The sequence below is a fragment of the Mustelus asterias genome, chromosome 16 (genome assembly GCF_964213995.1).
Source record: "Mustelus asterias chromosome 16, sMusAst1.hap1.1, whole genome shotgun sequence".
NCBI lineage: Eukaryota > Metazoa > Chordata > Chondrichthyes > Carcharhiniformes > Triakidae > Mustelus > Mustelus asterias.
In genome coordinates, this window is record NC_135816.1 from 20,505,795 (window position 1) to 20,520,545 (window position 14,751).

The window sequence follows — 14,751 nt, forward strand, 5'->3', positions numbered from 1 at the left end:
GTACTGTCTGTCTGTGTACCCTGTGTGTGTGTGTGTGTGTGCCAAGCACACACTGAATGAAAACTGGTCATCCACTCGACCACACGAATCGTCCCGCGTTCGTGGCAATTGTCATACTGTGGATTAGACACACCAGGTAAAATGAACGACCCTCTCTCGTCGGCTGCTGTGAGACTCATTGTTGCGTTTTACTCATGGACAATTTCAAAAAAAGGGGGTAAGTCGCATATTGTTCATGACACATGACTAGTACCTGATTTGGACAATCTGTTTTGCTGAAGCAGTGGCCAGTATTCATTCATCCAGCATTTCAGATAGGTAGAAAAGCCTTCCTTCTGTGCCCTGTAAGGTGTGCAAGTGTGTTCCAACTTTGCCGTAGTTACATATTTATTTAATTCTTTATATGGTTTGTGCTAAACATTTAAAACAAAATCGGCCCAGCGGATGATTACTTGTACTTTTCTGAGCTTTGCAGCGTTTTAAACCACTTTGCTTTGAGTTTTGTCGGTGTAAAACGTATAAACTGTTCTTAACTGCACTTGTACATTAATTTTTATCATCTTTAATCGTAGCACTCCGATGCTTGCAAAGAAATAATCGTCCAATTAGGATAACACTTGGCAATTAATATATAGAATCCGACTGTGTCAAACTGGCGGGTCCAGATAGATTCCACTGCCATTGTGTTAATGACCGAATGCTGAAAACTTATCCATTTATGCATTTTTCATTTATTCATTCCACATAAAATTGGCCTCAGACTTGTAGGTGAGAGATGTGGGGACAATTGCATTCTGCGCATATGTGGAATAAAAAGTTCATATTGTGAACATTCTGACTGATTACACAATGGCTTTTGAGCAAGCAAATAGATTTTGCATCCATACTGGCTGGTCGAGAATTTCTTTCTGAATGTGGTATTTCTCGGACCAACCATCTTCAGCTGGGTGGATGGGAGGAATCTGGGGCACAATCTCTGTAAATTCATCATGGACCCATCATCAGCATGTAAATCCATGCATACCAGTCAGGGTGACACACTCTTGACCAAGCTGACAAACTTAAGGGCACAATGATTAGCACTGCTGCCTTATAGCACCAGGACCTGGGTTCAACTCTGGCCTTGGGTGACTTGTCTGTGTGGAGTTTGCACTTTCTCACCGTGTCTACGTGGGTTTCCTCCAGGTGTTCCAGTTTCCTCCCACAGTCCAAAGATGTGCGTGTTGATTGGCCATGCTGAATTGACCCTTAGTACCAGGGTAAATACGTGGGGTTACAGGGATAAGGCCTGGGTGGGATTGTTGTCGGTATAGGCTCGATGGACCAAATGGCCTTCTTCTGCACCGTAAGGATTCTGTGATTCTATGAAATGTGCCTCATATAGCAGCATGGTTTTGGATCCTAATCAAGATTGACAGACTAGTGTAGTACTGAGGGATTGCGACAGTGGTTCTGCATCATCATCTGGATGGAGTGTTAACTATTAAATTCCAGCATGTCTACTTTATTTCTCCATTTTTCCGTTTTTCCATAAAGAAGGAAACAAACTTTTATTTGCATAGAAACTTTCATGACTTCAGGCAACCCGCAGGGATTCAGATTTAACAGTTCAAATAGCCATTGAACAGAGTGTGAGCAATTGTCCCCACACTGCATTTTTTTATCTCTCATCCACAAGTCCTGGGCTAATTTTATCTGTAAAGAATAGATGAAAAATGCAGAAATGGATAAGTCGTCAGCATACAGTCATTAACAAAATATGGCAGTGGAATGAACCTGGACCTGCCAGTCTGGCACAGCAGAATTGTATCTGTTATTTGCCAATCTTTATCCTAATTAGAAAATTTCTTCTCTAAAGATTTTGTTTTTTAAGTGCTGTCACGGTTGTAAAGTAAGGAAGCACAGGAGCAGTTCATGCATAGCAAAGTCCCACCAATAGATGGCTCTGACAAAGGGTCACCCAGACTCGAAACATTAGCTCTCTTCTCTCTCCACAGATGCTGTCAGACCTGTTGAGATTTTCCAGCATTTTCTGTTTTTGTCCCACCAATACCAGTTACATAATGACCAGGTTATCTATTGCAGTGATGGTTGAGGAATAAATATTGGGCAGGCCAACCTGGCACTTGCTCTTCTTTCATTAGTGCCATGAAACTTTATACGTCCACCGTGAACACAGACGAGGCCTCATTTTAATGCCTTCAGTGCAAGACAGCACTTCTGACCGTACAGCAATCCTAGTGTAGAAGTTACCCTTTGCCTGGCACCTTCCTATGGTGTATCAGGCTATGGAGGATCAATGCTGAACTCACATCCTGCTGCTGTATTGCACAGAGCACTCATGCAAAATATGTTTCACATGTTATGGCATCAGGACACAATATGAAAAAAACCTTAAACAAGTTGTTTCAGAACAAAGAAAAAAGAAAAGTACAGCACAAGAACAGGCCCTTCAGCCCTCCAAGTCTGTGCCGATCATGATGCCCGAACTAAACTAAAAAATAACCTTCTGCCCTTACTCGGTCTATACCCTCTATACCCTCCCTGTTCTCTTTGTTTGTTCTTTGTTCATGGACCCATCCAGATGCCTCTTAAGTGTTGCTAATGTGCCTGCTTCCACCATCGCCTCTGGCAGCATGTTCCAGGCACCTCCCACTCTCTGCATGAAAAACGTCGCCCGCACATCTCCCTTAAACTGTCCAAAGTTAAAGTTAATTTATTAGTCACAAGTAAGGATTACATTAATACTCCAATAAAGTTACTGTGAAATTCCCCTAGTTGCCACAGTCCGGCACCTGTTCGGGTCAATGCACTTAACCAGCATGTCTTTCAGAATGTGGGAGGAAACCGAAGCGCCCGAAGGAAACCCACGCAGATAGGGGGAGAACGTGCAAACTCCACACAGACAGTGACCCATGTTGGGAATCGACGGGTTCCTGGCGCTGTGAAGCAGCAGCGCTAACCACTATGCTACCAGGCCGCCCCTGTCCACCTTGTTGATGCCTCTCACAATTTTGTAGACCTCTATCAGGTCTCCCCTCAGCCTCCGTCTTTCCAGTGAAAACAGTCCTAGTTTATTCAACCTCTCCTCATAGCCAACACCCTCGAGACCAGGCAACATCCTGGTGAATCCTCTTTGCGCTCTCTCCAAAGTTTCCACATCCTTCTGGTAGTGTGGCGACCAGAACTGCATGCTATACTCCAAATGCATCCTAACCAAGGTTTTATGTAGCAACATGGTTTCCCAACTCTTGTACTCAGTGCCCTGGCTGATGAAGGCAAGCATGCTATATACCTTCTTAATCACCTTGGCCACTTGTTTGCCACTTTTAGGGAAAAAAACTAAGCGCCAATTATGTAATGGGAAAAGAATCTTCAGCCCAATGACATCCATTATTGTAATTTGTGTTTAACAGGGTTTGCATGGAGTTGTTTTCACTCGCAGAGGAGACCAGAACTACCAGCCATAATTATGAGTTGGTCACCAATAAATTTATTCAGGAATTCTGGAGTAACTTCTTTACCCAGAGACGAGTTAGAATGCGGAACTCACTATCACGAGGAGAAGTTGAGATAACTAACATGAAAACATTTGAAGGGAAGCTGGGTAAACAAAAAAAGCAAAATGTACTCGAAGGAAATGTTGGTAGAGTTAGATTAAGAAGGGTGGGAAGAATTTAATGTGGAGCGTAAATACATGTGGCCATTGAGTGGAATGGTCTGTTTCTGTGCTGCAAATACTGTGCAATTCGCAAACTGCCGTAGTAGGATTTGAAATGATGTTCTCTCGATTATTAGTTCTTGAGTTTGAGTTCAGTAACATAATCATGACAGTGCCATATCCCCTACTTGTTTCACTCAGAACTACAAAAAGGTTTGCTTATGTTCTAGTTTCCAGTTGAAAAACCTTTACAGCTGACTGAAGGAGTGATTACGTTTTTGAGCGTCTTCCATGCATCTACTGGAGTTGCCCAGTGGAATGGTTTCAGTGAAATGGTTTCATGTCTAATGTACTTTGTGGAGCATGAGTCTGTGCATTTATTAAACAAAATACTGTGTGGAAAAGGCAATTTGTATTGAAGATTGCCAAATTAATGGCTGCTGATCTAGTGATTGTTTAAATTGGATTGCTTTCTAATTATTCCTCACGCAAAGCAGACAACAAACCGCATGGAGTTGTTCCAAGGCTGCAATTTTGTAAGTTTACACCGATAACAATAGTCGAGGCAAGTCAGTGAGTTCACTCTGACCCCCAATTGGGGATATGGATCAGGTTACCACAAAAGGTTGAATTCAGGAAAATCGTTCAGTTTAGTTGTTTATTAGCAGTGATAATTTATCCCACACAGCTATCTACAAATGTTGACTCCTTAGCATCAATTAATGAGCACTTTCCAATCACTTCCAATGAAACAGTTAGGCCAAACCACATGGAATAAGGTGGCACATAATAAATAATGTAAGTTATAAGATGCAGAAGAGAAAGGCCTTTGATCATGGTGCTATTGTTAACAAGGGAAAGATCAAACACACGAGATAAAATCTTGGACCAAGTGTCCATACCAATTGGATTGGAATACGGATGCATGAGGGAGAGAAGAGATATACAGGGAAAATTATTTTGTTGCATTCAAATAGAATTTTCATCGAGACAACTTGCTTACAAATTAATGAAATTGTATTGCAGTTGGAGTAATTTGATTTGGGAATTTGGGCAAGTTTGTGGAAAGATTTGTATACAAATAAGTTCCCTCCCATTACTGGGCTTCAGAGTTGCATTTAAGTAGTTTTGACAGGAGTATACTTATTTGTTGATTGAATAAACGCAAAGCTACTTCAGCTGTGGTCTGTATTCTTGAAGAATTGACTGACGCGCAATTGCTCTTTCTCTGCCTTTTGAATTGGGATTTAAATATTGTCTTGGTTTGGACGACTTATTTTCTGTTAATTGTGAGGGAAATCCGCTGTCCTCCAATGCAGTATTTTTGTGCAAAAACGTAATGAGTTCAGGGTTCATGAGAAGAGCTTAAAGAAGGCTTTGAATACCTGAAGCAGAGAAAAGGATCTCTGGTGAGTTCCAAACATTCAGGTCATATCAACGGCCAATAAAGTAATCAAGAGTGCTGACCCAAGCTATCTATACTCTTATGGAGTTGCAGCAGTGTCATAGAGTCATAGAGGTGTACAGCACAGATATAGGCCCTTTGGCCCAACTTGTCCATGTCGACCAGTGGACTGGGAGTAGGAGGTTTTTAGGTGTAGATTCTCAGGGCAATCATAATTGTAACACAGTTGCTTAACTCAATATTTTGTGGTGACTTAAGGGAGCTGGCAGATACCTGTAGATTTTATTAATTTGTGGGACATGGGCATCGTTGTCTGGCCAGCATTTATTGCTCATCCCTAGTTGCCCTTGAACTGAGTGGCTTGCTGGGCCATTTCAGAGGGCAGTTGAGAGTCAACCACATTGCTGTGGCTCTGGAGTCATGTAGACCAGACCAGGTAAGGACGGTAGATTTCCTTCCCTAAAGGACATTAGTGAACTAGATGGGTTTTTCTGACAATCGACAACGATTTCATGGTCATCAGTAGATTCTTAATTCCAGATTTATTTTATTGAATTCAAATTCCACCATCTGCTGTGGTGGGATTTGAACCCAGGTCCCTAGAACACTAGCTGAGTTTCTGGATTAATAGTCTAGCGATAATACCACTAGGCCATCGACTCCCCCTTAATGCAATTCTGTGAGGTGGACACTACTTGCGTATTCATTTCCTTTCACTGTTAATATATAGTTGTCTTTTCTTCAGAGGATTAGAAAACAATGAGGAGTCTGAAGCATTTTGATCCATGATCTTCATTATAATGTGGTTGGTAGACTGCCAGCACCAATGGTTATCCCCAGTCAGCAGTTTATCAATTTGCCGGGACAAATTGGGTGGGATGGCTATGTTCAGAGAGCTCATTGCAGCACTTTAAAGGAGGAGAGCTAGAAACTTTGGAAGTGAAGTGGGAAAAGGCAACACTTTAGAGCAACAGCTGAACTTACTGGTATTATAAATGGTTGCCTTTCAGGCTCAAGATGCATATTTACCTGCAATAAGAGCTTGTGGCGAGCCAGCGAGCAGTTCTCCCTGACTGCAGCTGAGGGTCATTTCCCACAGCACAGTAATGGCCTCCTAATTTCCTGAGCCTGAAATTGTTGATTGGATCGGAGGCCATCGTTGTCACTTTACTCTGATCAGTAGATACTTTACAAGGCTCACATCCTATTTTCAGCAGGAGCTCTGGCCCCATTCGTCTGAAATCCACTTGGCAGGTGGCACGGGCTGGAAGTTGATGAAGTAAGTGCTTCAATTCCACATCTCACAGGGTCACCCGCTGGGGTCAACTGTTGCTTCATGACCGATTAGAAATGGATACATATGGACGCCTGCACGATGTGAACATCTGTGAACTCTTAGATACAGTTGGCCTCAAAAAGTCAGCATGATTCTTTTTGGGTTATTATTGTCACATGTATTGGTATACAGTGAAAAATATTACTTCTTGTGCACTATACAGACAAAGCATACCATTCATAGAGTACATAGGGGAGAAGAAAAGGAGAGAGTGGAGAATGTAGTGTTACAGTCATAGCTAGGGTCGGCTTAATATATGGAAGATCAGCTTAATATATGGTAGGTCCATTCAAAATTCCGATGGCAGCAGGGAAGAAGCTGCTCTTGAGTTGGTTGGCACGTGATCTTAGACTTTTGTCTCTTTTTCCCCGGCGGAAGAAGGTGGAAGAGAGTAGATCATCCATCGTTGGCTGCAGAATAAAAATACAGAGCTGGAATTACGTTCACAACCACAGTTCATCTGACTGTAAGAGTAAATGCAGGTCAGTGGTTACTGTGCAACAGATGCAAGTGTGAGCATTTCTGTTGAGATAGGACCATCTCCTTGTGCATCAAGATCGAACAATTGGTTTATGACCTGTAAATAATAGGAGGATCATCTTTCCTCTTTTTAGAAACTCCTCTTTTTCTCTATCTTCCCCACATAAAACATGATTGCTTTTGTCAATTCATAAACATAGTAAAATATTGAATGCCTGGAAGTGGTATTTGAAACTGCTTCAGCTGCAACTTCCAGTGAAATTGAAACACCCTGTTCATAGCTGTCTGGTTATTTTAGGCAGCACTGCACCTTAATAAATAGCTTAATTGGTGTTTTAGTAATTATATGCTAATTTGTGAGAACGGAGTTGAATTGCATGCAGAAGATTCAGGTTTGCAGTAATTACAGTAAGCATTGCATTAGTACCCATGAAAACAGAGCATTATTTATAGTTAGCGTGCAGTAACACAACTCAACACAATTCCAGCACGATTCTCCATTGATTTGAAGCCAGTTTCTTCTCAGCTTTGAATTCAGCAACTCTGCTGGGTCAGAGCTCCACCGGCTCCATCAATATTTATAAATGCTTGGAATGAAAATTAAAGTTGCTGCACATAATTATTCATAGCAGTTTTTATTTAAAAATAAGATCCTGTAATTGAGTTCGGTTCATTTTATTGATACAGCATAATGCTATTCTTCTCGGTGGTTTAACAGAAGCTGATAGTCACCCACCATTCAATCTTGCCACATTCACCCAGCTCAATGTTGCTAAACCATTCAAAAAAAGTCACATTTAATTTATTAGTGTTGCTAAGTGCAGATGTTGGTTTGTGTGTTATCTTTCCATTGTTCAAAATAATAACATTTATTTTTTTACCTTCTGGATTAAAAATATATATGCCCATAGCATAAACGGTAGAGAAATGAATCGCCAGCGTGGATTTGGGAACAAATGGTTTCAACATGGGGCAGCACGGTGGCACAGTGGTTAGCACTGCTACCTCACAGCGCCACGGGTCCAGGTTCAATTCCCAGCTTGGTCACTCTCTGTGTGGAGTCTGCGTGTTCTCCCCGTGTCTGTGTGGATTTCCTCCAGGTGCTCAGGTTTCCTTCCATGTGCTGATTAGGTGCATTGGCCACGCTAAATTCTTCCTCAGTGTACCCAAACAGGTGCTGGAGTGTGGCGACTAGGGGATTTTCACAGTAACTTTATTGCTGTGTTAATGTAAGCCTACTTGTGACACTAATAAATAAACTTAAACTTAAAAATAAAACAGGTATATGCTAAGATGATGTTTCCTCTTCATCATTTGCTTGTCAGTTGATCAGTTGGAGAAAACAAATAACTATTTTTCATCGATTAATTTTAAATTTGTACCAACGTCTTTTTCATTTTGCACTATATATCCTCTTTCTAATAGACCAAATGCAGTGCAAAAGGTGCAGCAAGTACTTAATTAAGAGAACGCTGTACAGTCATCCCACTTAATCATTGCACATTTAAAAAGACTCATGGCATACCTTCTCTTATTAATCCTGTAGAATTTATTTTCTCTCTGAACTTGCAGAATCCTGGTTGGAGACATGTATAACTTCCCAAAGTTGAGTCTTCAAATCTCATTTCCTCCAATCAAATAAACTGTGGAATCAAGTTAATTGTGCCCTGTGTCATGCAGCACATTGAACTCGAGCAACAAGACATGAATGCTATCTCCATAATCACTTGTGGAATGGAGATTTGGATAGTCAGCCCACCTTTCCCACAACAATCCTAGTATCACCTTTTTAACCCCAATTTCAGATGGAACTCCCTGGTTGCCACAAACTGAAGCACTTTATTAAGACCAACAAATGGTAAATATTTCATTTGTATTTTGCTTTCTGTTTATGGTTCTGTGGTGATTGTCTCTTTAAGGATCAATCTGCACAATAAGGGTCACGACCTCGGGAATGAATTGGGGAGCAAGGTGGGGCTTCACCCTGGTAAATAAGGCTTCGATGCTCAAGAGTCATTTCAGGAATTGATTGCAGAGGCTGCAAGCTTCTGTATAGTTTTAACCTGTAAATAAACAAGTTATGTTTTCCCTAAACTGGTGAATGAGCAGCTTTACAATTGGCAACAAAGATAAAAGAAAAGCTATTCTCACACGATGAGTAGTTTATGTTGAAGTTGAGAAAAGAAAAGAGTACTCACCAAGATGCACCTCTTTGGATGGATAGTTCCATTTGATTGCTCTGTGGAGGACTGGACACAATAGGTAGAGCGCCTTGGATATTACTTCCAAGTGAATGAAATAGGGGAAGAGGTGAAGTGCAAGGCAATTATCCTGAGTGCGTGTGGAACCCAAACTTAGTGATTCGCAGTCTCACAATCCCATTTGCGTCCGACTCCAAATCATTCAATGAGCTTGTGGAACTGATGAAGTCACATTTCCAGGCTAAAACCATCAGTCATACTCCAGAGATTCAAGTTTAATTCAAGACGAAGAGCCACAGGCAAAATAAATGCAACTTAAATCAGTAAATAGAGACAGATATCTGAGTATTGTGATTTTGGACCCACCTTGGATGATATGTTATGGGACAGATGAGTCTGTGGGGTGAATAGTGAGGTGATTCAATGGAGATTACTTGCAGAGATTGATATAAATTTGAAAACGAGCATGGAGATAGCGCAGGCAATGGAAAGCACTAAAAAAGGTGCACAAGCGCGCATAATGGTGCCATTCACCATTAGGAGGGGAACCTGCAGTGAGCAGTGGCCCCAAAAGTGGTAAGTGCAGGCTTCTGCCGTCAGAGTCACCTCGGGTGCTGATGGCAGCCACGAGGCTGCAAGCTTCTCTAGAGTTTTAACCTGAAAATAAACGAGTTGTGTTTTCCCTAAACTGGTGAACGAGCGTCTTTGCAACTTGTTTTATTGATAAAGAAACCACATCTAACATTTGTTGTTTCATCCTGATCCTGATTCTGATTAATCCCTTTACTGTATATTTCTTGCAAGGCTTGCAACTCCAAATTTCTATCTTATAATAAAAAACTCAATGAACACCAATGGTATTTGTACTAAGATTCAAATATATTATCTGTACATTATTTTTAATTGGCATCTTTATTGAAAGTTTGGCCTAACTCCCAGTCAATTAAAATTATAGATCTGAGGAACTAAAATGCAATACAGCCTTAAAAATTGTATTCCGTAAATGTGATGTCAGAAGTCAGTAATTTAGAATGTGTCTGATATAATTTACATTGAAGTGTTATACTCATGTTACACTGAACACATTGGCTGGAATTTTACCGGCATGTCCGCCCCGATTCCAGGGCTGGCCAAGGCTTGGAAAACGACATTCTCTGTTGGCCTTGGGTGGGATCGTATGAACCTCGGGCCGGTAAAATTCCGCATATTGTTTGTGGTAGCACGAGATATCACGGTTGGGTTATTATTTATCGATAACATATTTTCATCCCGCAGGGGTAAAAAGGGTAAGCTTATGGGCGAACTTTTACTGCCACGTCTGCCCGAGGTTCATCCGATCCCGTCCGAGGCCAACGGAGAATGCCGTGCTCCGAGCCTCGCCCACCCCCGGAACTGGGGCGGGCATGTTGGTAAAATTCCGACCTATGTGCCTGTATTTCTCCTTCAGTTGTGTGGTATGAAATAGCACGGCAGAACGTAAAGGTAAAAGTGGAGACGTTTTTAAAAAATGTTGATGAAAGATATAACGAAAAAGAAAGGAGGAATTTCATTTATATGGCATTTCTCACAACCTGAAGATGTCCCAAAGCACTCTCAGGAGAGATGATTAAGTAGTGGTCATGTCAGCAGACTATATGAACCCAAAGGCCCAGGCTGATGCTTGGGGGACACAGGTTTGAATCCCATCACAGTAGCTAGTGCAATTTGAATTCAATTAATAAAATCTGGAATTGAAGTTTGTTTTAGTACTGGGGTGGCACAGTGGTTAGCACTGCTGCCTCACAGTGCCAGGGACCCGGGTTAGATTCCCGGCTTGGGTCACTGTCTGCGTGGAGCCTGCATGTTCTCCTTGTGAATGTGTGGTTTTCCTCCGGTGCTCAGGTTTCCTCCCACAGTTTGAAAGACGTGCTGGTTAGGTGCATTGGCCATGCTAAATTCTCCCTCAGTGTACCTGAACAGGCGCCGGAGTGTAACAACACGGAGATTTTCACAGTGACTTCATTGCGGTGTTAATGTAAGCCTACTTGTGACACTAATAAATTAACTTTTAAACTTGGTGACCATGACAACTATCGTCAATTGTCATAAATACCCATCTGGTTCACTATAATGTCCTTTAGTGAAGGAAATCTGCCATCCTTACCCAGTGTGACCTACATGTGACTCCAGACCCACAGCAATGTGATTGACTCTCAACCACCCTCTGAAATGGCCTAGCAAGCTACTCAGTTTCAGGGCAATTTTGGATGGAGCGATAGGCAACAAATGCTGCCCTTGCCTGCAATGCCCACATCCCATGAAATCATAGAAACCCTACAGTGCAGAAGGAGGCCATTCAGCCCATCAAGTTTGCACTGACAACAATCCCACCTAGGCCCTATCCCCGTAACCCCATATATTTACCCTGCTAATCCCTCTAACCCACGCATCCCGGGACACGAAGGGGCAATTTAGCATAGCCAGTGCACCTAACAGGCACATCTTTGGACTGTGAGAGGAAGTCGGAGCACGCAGAGGAAACCCACGCAGATACGGGGAGAACGTCCAAACTCCACACAGACAGTGACCCAAGCCAGGAATCGAACCCAAGTCTCTGGAGCTGTGAGGCAGCAGTGCTAACCACTGTGCCACCGTGTCACCTCTTAAAATGGAAACAAACTTGAGTATTTTTGAATTGTTATCACAAATGTAATGTAGGAAACATAACAGCCAATTTGCACGCTTCAATGTCCTACAAACAGCAGTTTAACATTGAGTTATCATGTGTTGTTGATTGAGGGATAAATATTGGTCAGGACACTGTGGAGAACTCTGCTGTTCTTCGAAACATTAGCTTAACAGGAACCACTGGTGCGATTTTGTGCTCCTGTTACCAGTGCCTTAGATGCAACACTGGTCAACTAGCTTGTAGACATGAAAAATTCTGCTTTAATAGTATTTTTATTTTTTAAAATTCCCGCCTTCCTTGGTCTTCAATATCATCTCCTTGTGCTATTCTGGTTCAGCACAAGCTATAGAAACATAGAAGCGTAGAAGATAGAAGCAGGAGGAGGCCATTTGGCCCTTCAAGCCTACTCTGCCATTCATTACGATCATGGCTGATCGTCCAACTCAATAGCATAATTCTGCTTTCTCCCCATAACCTTTGATCCTATTCACCCCAAGTGCTATATCTAGCCACCTCTTGATTTTGATTTGATTTGATTTATTATTGTCACATGTATTAACATACAGTGACAATAATGCGTGCCATACAGACAAAATATACCGTTCATAGAGAAGGAAACGAGAGAGTGCTGAATGTAGTGCTACAGTCATAGCTAGTGTGTAGAGAAAGATCAACTTAATGCAAGGTAAGTCCATTCAAAAGTCTGACAGCATCAGGGAAGAAGCTGTTCTTGAGTCGGTTGGTATGTGACCTCAGACTTCTGTATCTTTTTCCCAAAGGAAGAAGGTGGAAGAGAAAATGTCCGGGGTGCATGGGGTCCTTAATTATGCTGGTTGCTTTGCCAAGGCAGTAGGAAATGTAGACAGAGTCAATGGATGGGAGGCTGGTTTGCATGATGGATTGGGCTACATTCACGACCTTTTGTAGTTCCTTGCGGTTTTGGGCAGAGCAGGAGCCATACCAAGCTGTGATACAACCAGAAAGAATGCTTTCTATGGTGCATCTGTAAAAGTTGGTGGGACCGTAGCTGACATGCCAAATTTCCTTAGACTTCTGAGAAAGTAGAGGCATTGGTGGGTTTTCTTAACTATAGTGTCGGCATGGGGGGACCAGGACAGGTTGTTGGTGATCTGGACACCTAAAAGCTTGAAGCTCTCGACCCTTTCTACTTCGTCCCCATTGATGTAGACAGGAGCATGTCCCCCTTTATGCTTCCTGAAGTCGATGACAATTTCCTTTGTTTTGTTGACATTGCAGGAGAGATTATTGTTGCCGCACCAGTTCACCAGATTCTCTATCTCATTCCTGTACTCTGTCTCGTCATTGTTTGAGATCCAACCCACTACGGTGGTGGTAAATACATTCAATGTTTTGGCATCAACCACTTCCTGTGGTAATGAATTCCACAGGCTCACCACTCTTTGGGTGAAGAAATGTCTCCTCGCCTCCATCCTAAATAGTCTACCCCGATTCCTCTGACTATCACCCTGGTTCTGAACTCCCCCACCATCGGGAATATCCTCCCTGCATCTACCCTGTCTAGTCCTGTTAGGATTTTATAAGTTTCTATGAGATCCCCCTCCTCATTCATCTGAACTCCAGTGAAAACAATCCTAACCTAGTCAATTGCTCCTCATACATCAATCCCACCATCCTCGGAATCGGCCTGGTAAACCTTCGCTGAACTCCCTTGAGAGCAAGAACATCCTTCCTCAGAAAAGGAGACCAAAACTGCACACAATATTCGAGGTGTGGCCTCACCCCCAAAGCCCTGTATAATTGCAACAACACATCCCTTCTCCTGTATTCGAAACCTCTCGCAATGAAGGCCAACATACCATTTGCCTTCTTTACCACCTGCTGCACCTGCATGCTTACCTTCAGCAGCTGGTTCACAAGAACACCCAGGTCCCCGCTGCACACTCCCCTCTCCCAATTTACAGCCAATCAGGTAGTAATCTGCCTTCTTGTTTTTGCTTCCAAAGTGAATAACCTCACAGTTATCCAAATTATACTGCATCTACCATTGATTAGCCCACTCATCCAACCTGTCCTGATCATGCTGAAGGATCTCTGCATCTTCGTCACAGTTCACCCTCCCACCCAACTTGGTGTCATCTGCAAACTTTGAGATGTTACATTTTGTTCCCCCATCCAAATCATGAATGGATGATGATAAAATAAAAATTCTGATCCTTAATGGGTCATCTGAATGTGGATGGGTGAAGGTAGAAGGGAGTTCGGAGTGAGTGTGTGGGTGGTGAGGTAGGCGTGCACTCATCCTATTGTGTTATTTGTTTTTCAGAGGCTGTCGAGGCGGAGGAGTATTTCTTGTCTGGCTGAGAGGAAGTCATTTCTATCTCGTTGTGGATGCCTACAAACGGTGAGTGAACCCAAGAAATAAACACAAATGTGCTGAAAAGCTTCTTTTTTTGTATTCATTTAAGGGAGGTGGGATCGCTGGCTAAGCCAGCATTTATTATTTTAACAACCCAATCTCTTTTACCATGACTACTTCTATCTGAAACAACAGCAGTTACATGGGACCACCACCACCTACAAGCTCCCCTCCAAGCCACTCATCACCCTGCCTTGGAAATATACCGGCTGTTCCTTCGCAGTTGCTGGGTCAAAATCCTGAAATTCCCTCCCTAACGGCATTGTGGGAAAGCCCACAGCACGTGGACTGCAGTGATTCAAGAAGACAGCTCAACACCACCTTCTCAAGGGCAACCAGGGATGGGCAATAGATGCTGGCCAACCAGCGATGCCCATGTCCCATGAATGGATAAAAAAATACTAGGGTACCTGGACACTTAAACTCTTTCAGCTTAGAACAGAATAGAAACCCTACAGTGCAGAAGGAGGCCATTTGGCCCATCGAGCCTGCACCGACAACAATCCCACCCAAGCCCTATCCCCTGCAAGTCCCCGTAACACTAAGGAGTTTACCCTGCTAATCCCCGTAACACTAAGGAGCAATTTAGCATGGCCAATCAA

At 42.6% G+C, this 14,751-nt stretch overlaps 1 protein-coding gene across 1 annotated transcript in view; it reads left to right on the forward strand.

Moving 5' to 3' along the window:
* The window catches only part of LOC144505046 (teneurin-2-like), a 2,673,959-nt gene that overhangs the window by 1,055 nt on the left and 2,658,153 nt on the right, over positions 1 to 14,751 (forward strand). Inside the window, exon 2 of the mRNA XM_078230751.1 lies at positions 14,057 to 14,134. The gene's annotated coding sequence lies outside the window, so the exon portion shown is untranslated. The remainder of the gene's footprint in view (positions 1 to 14,056; positions 14,135 to 14,751) is intronic.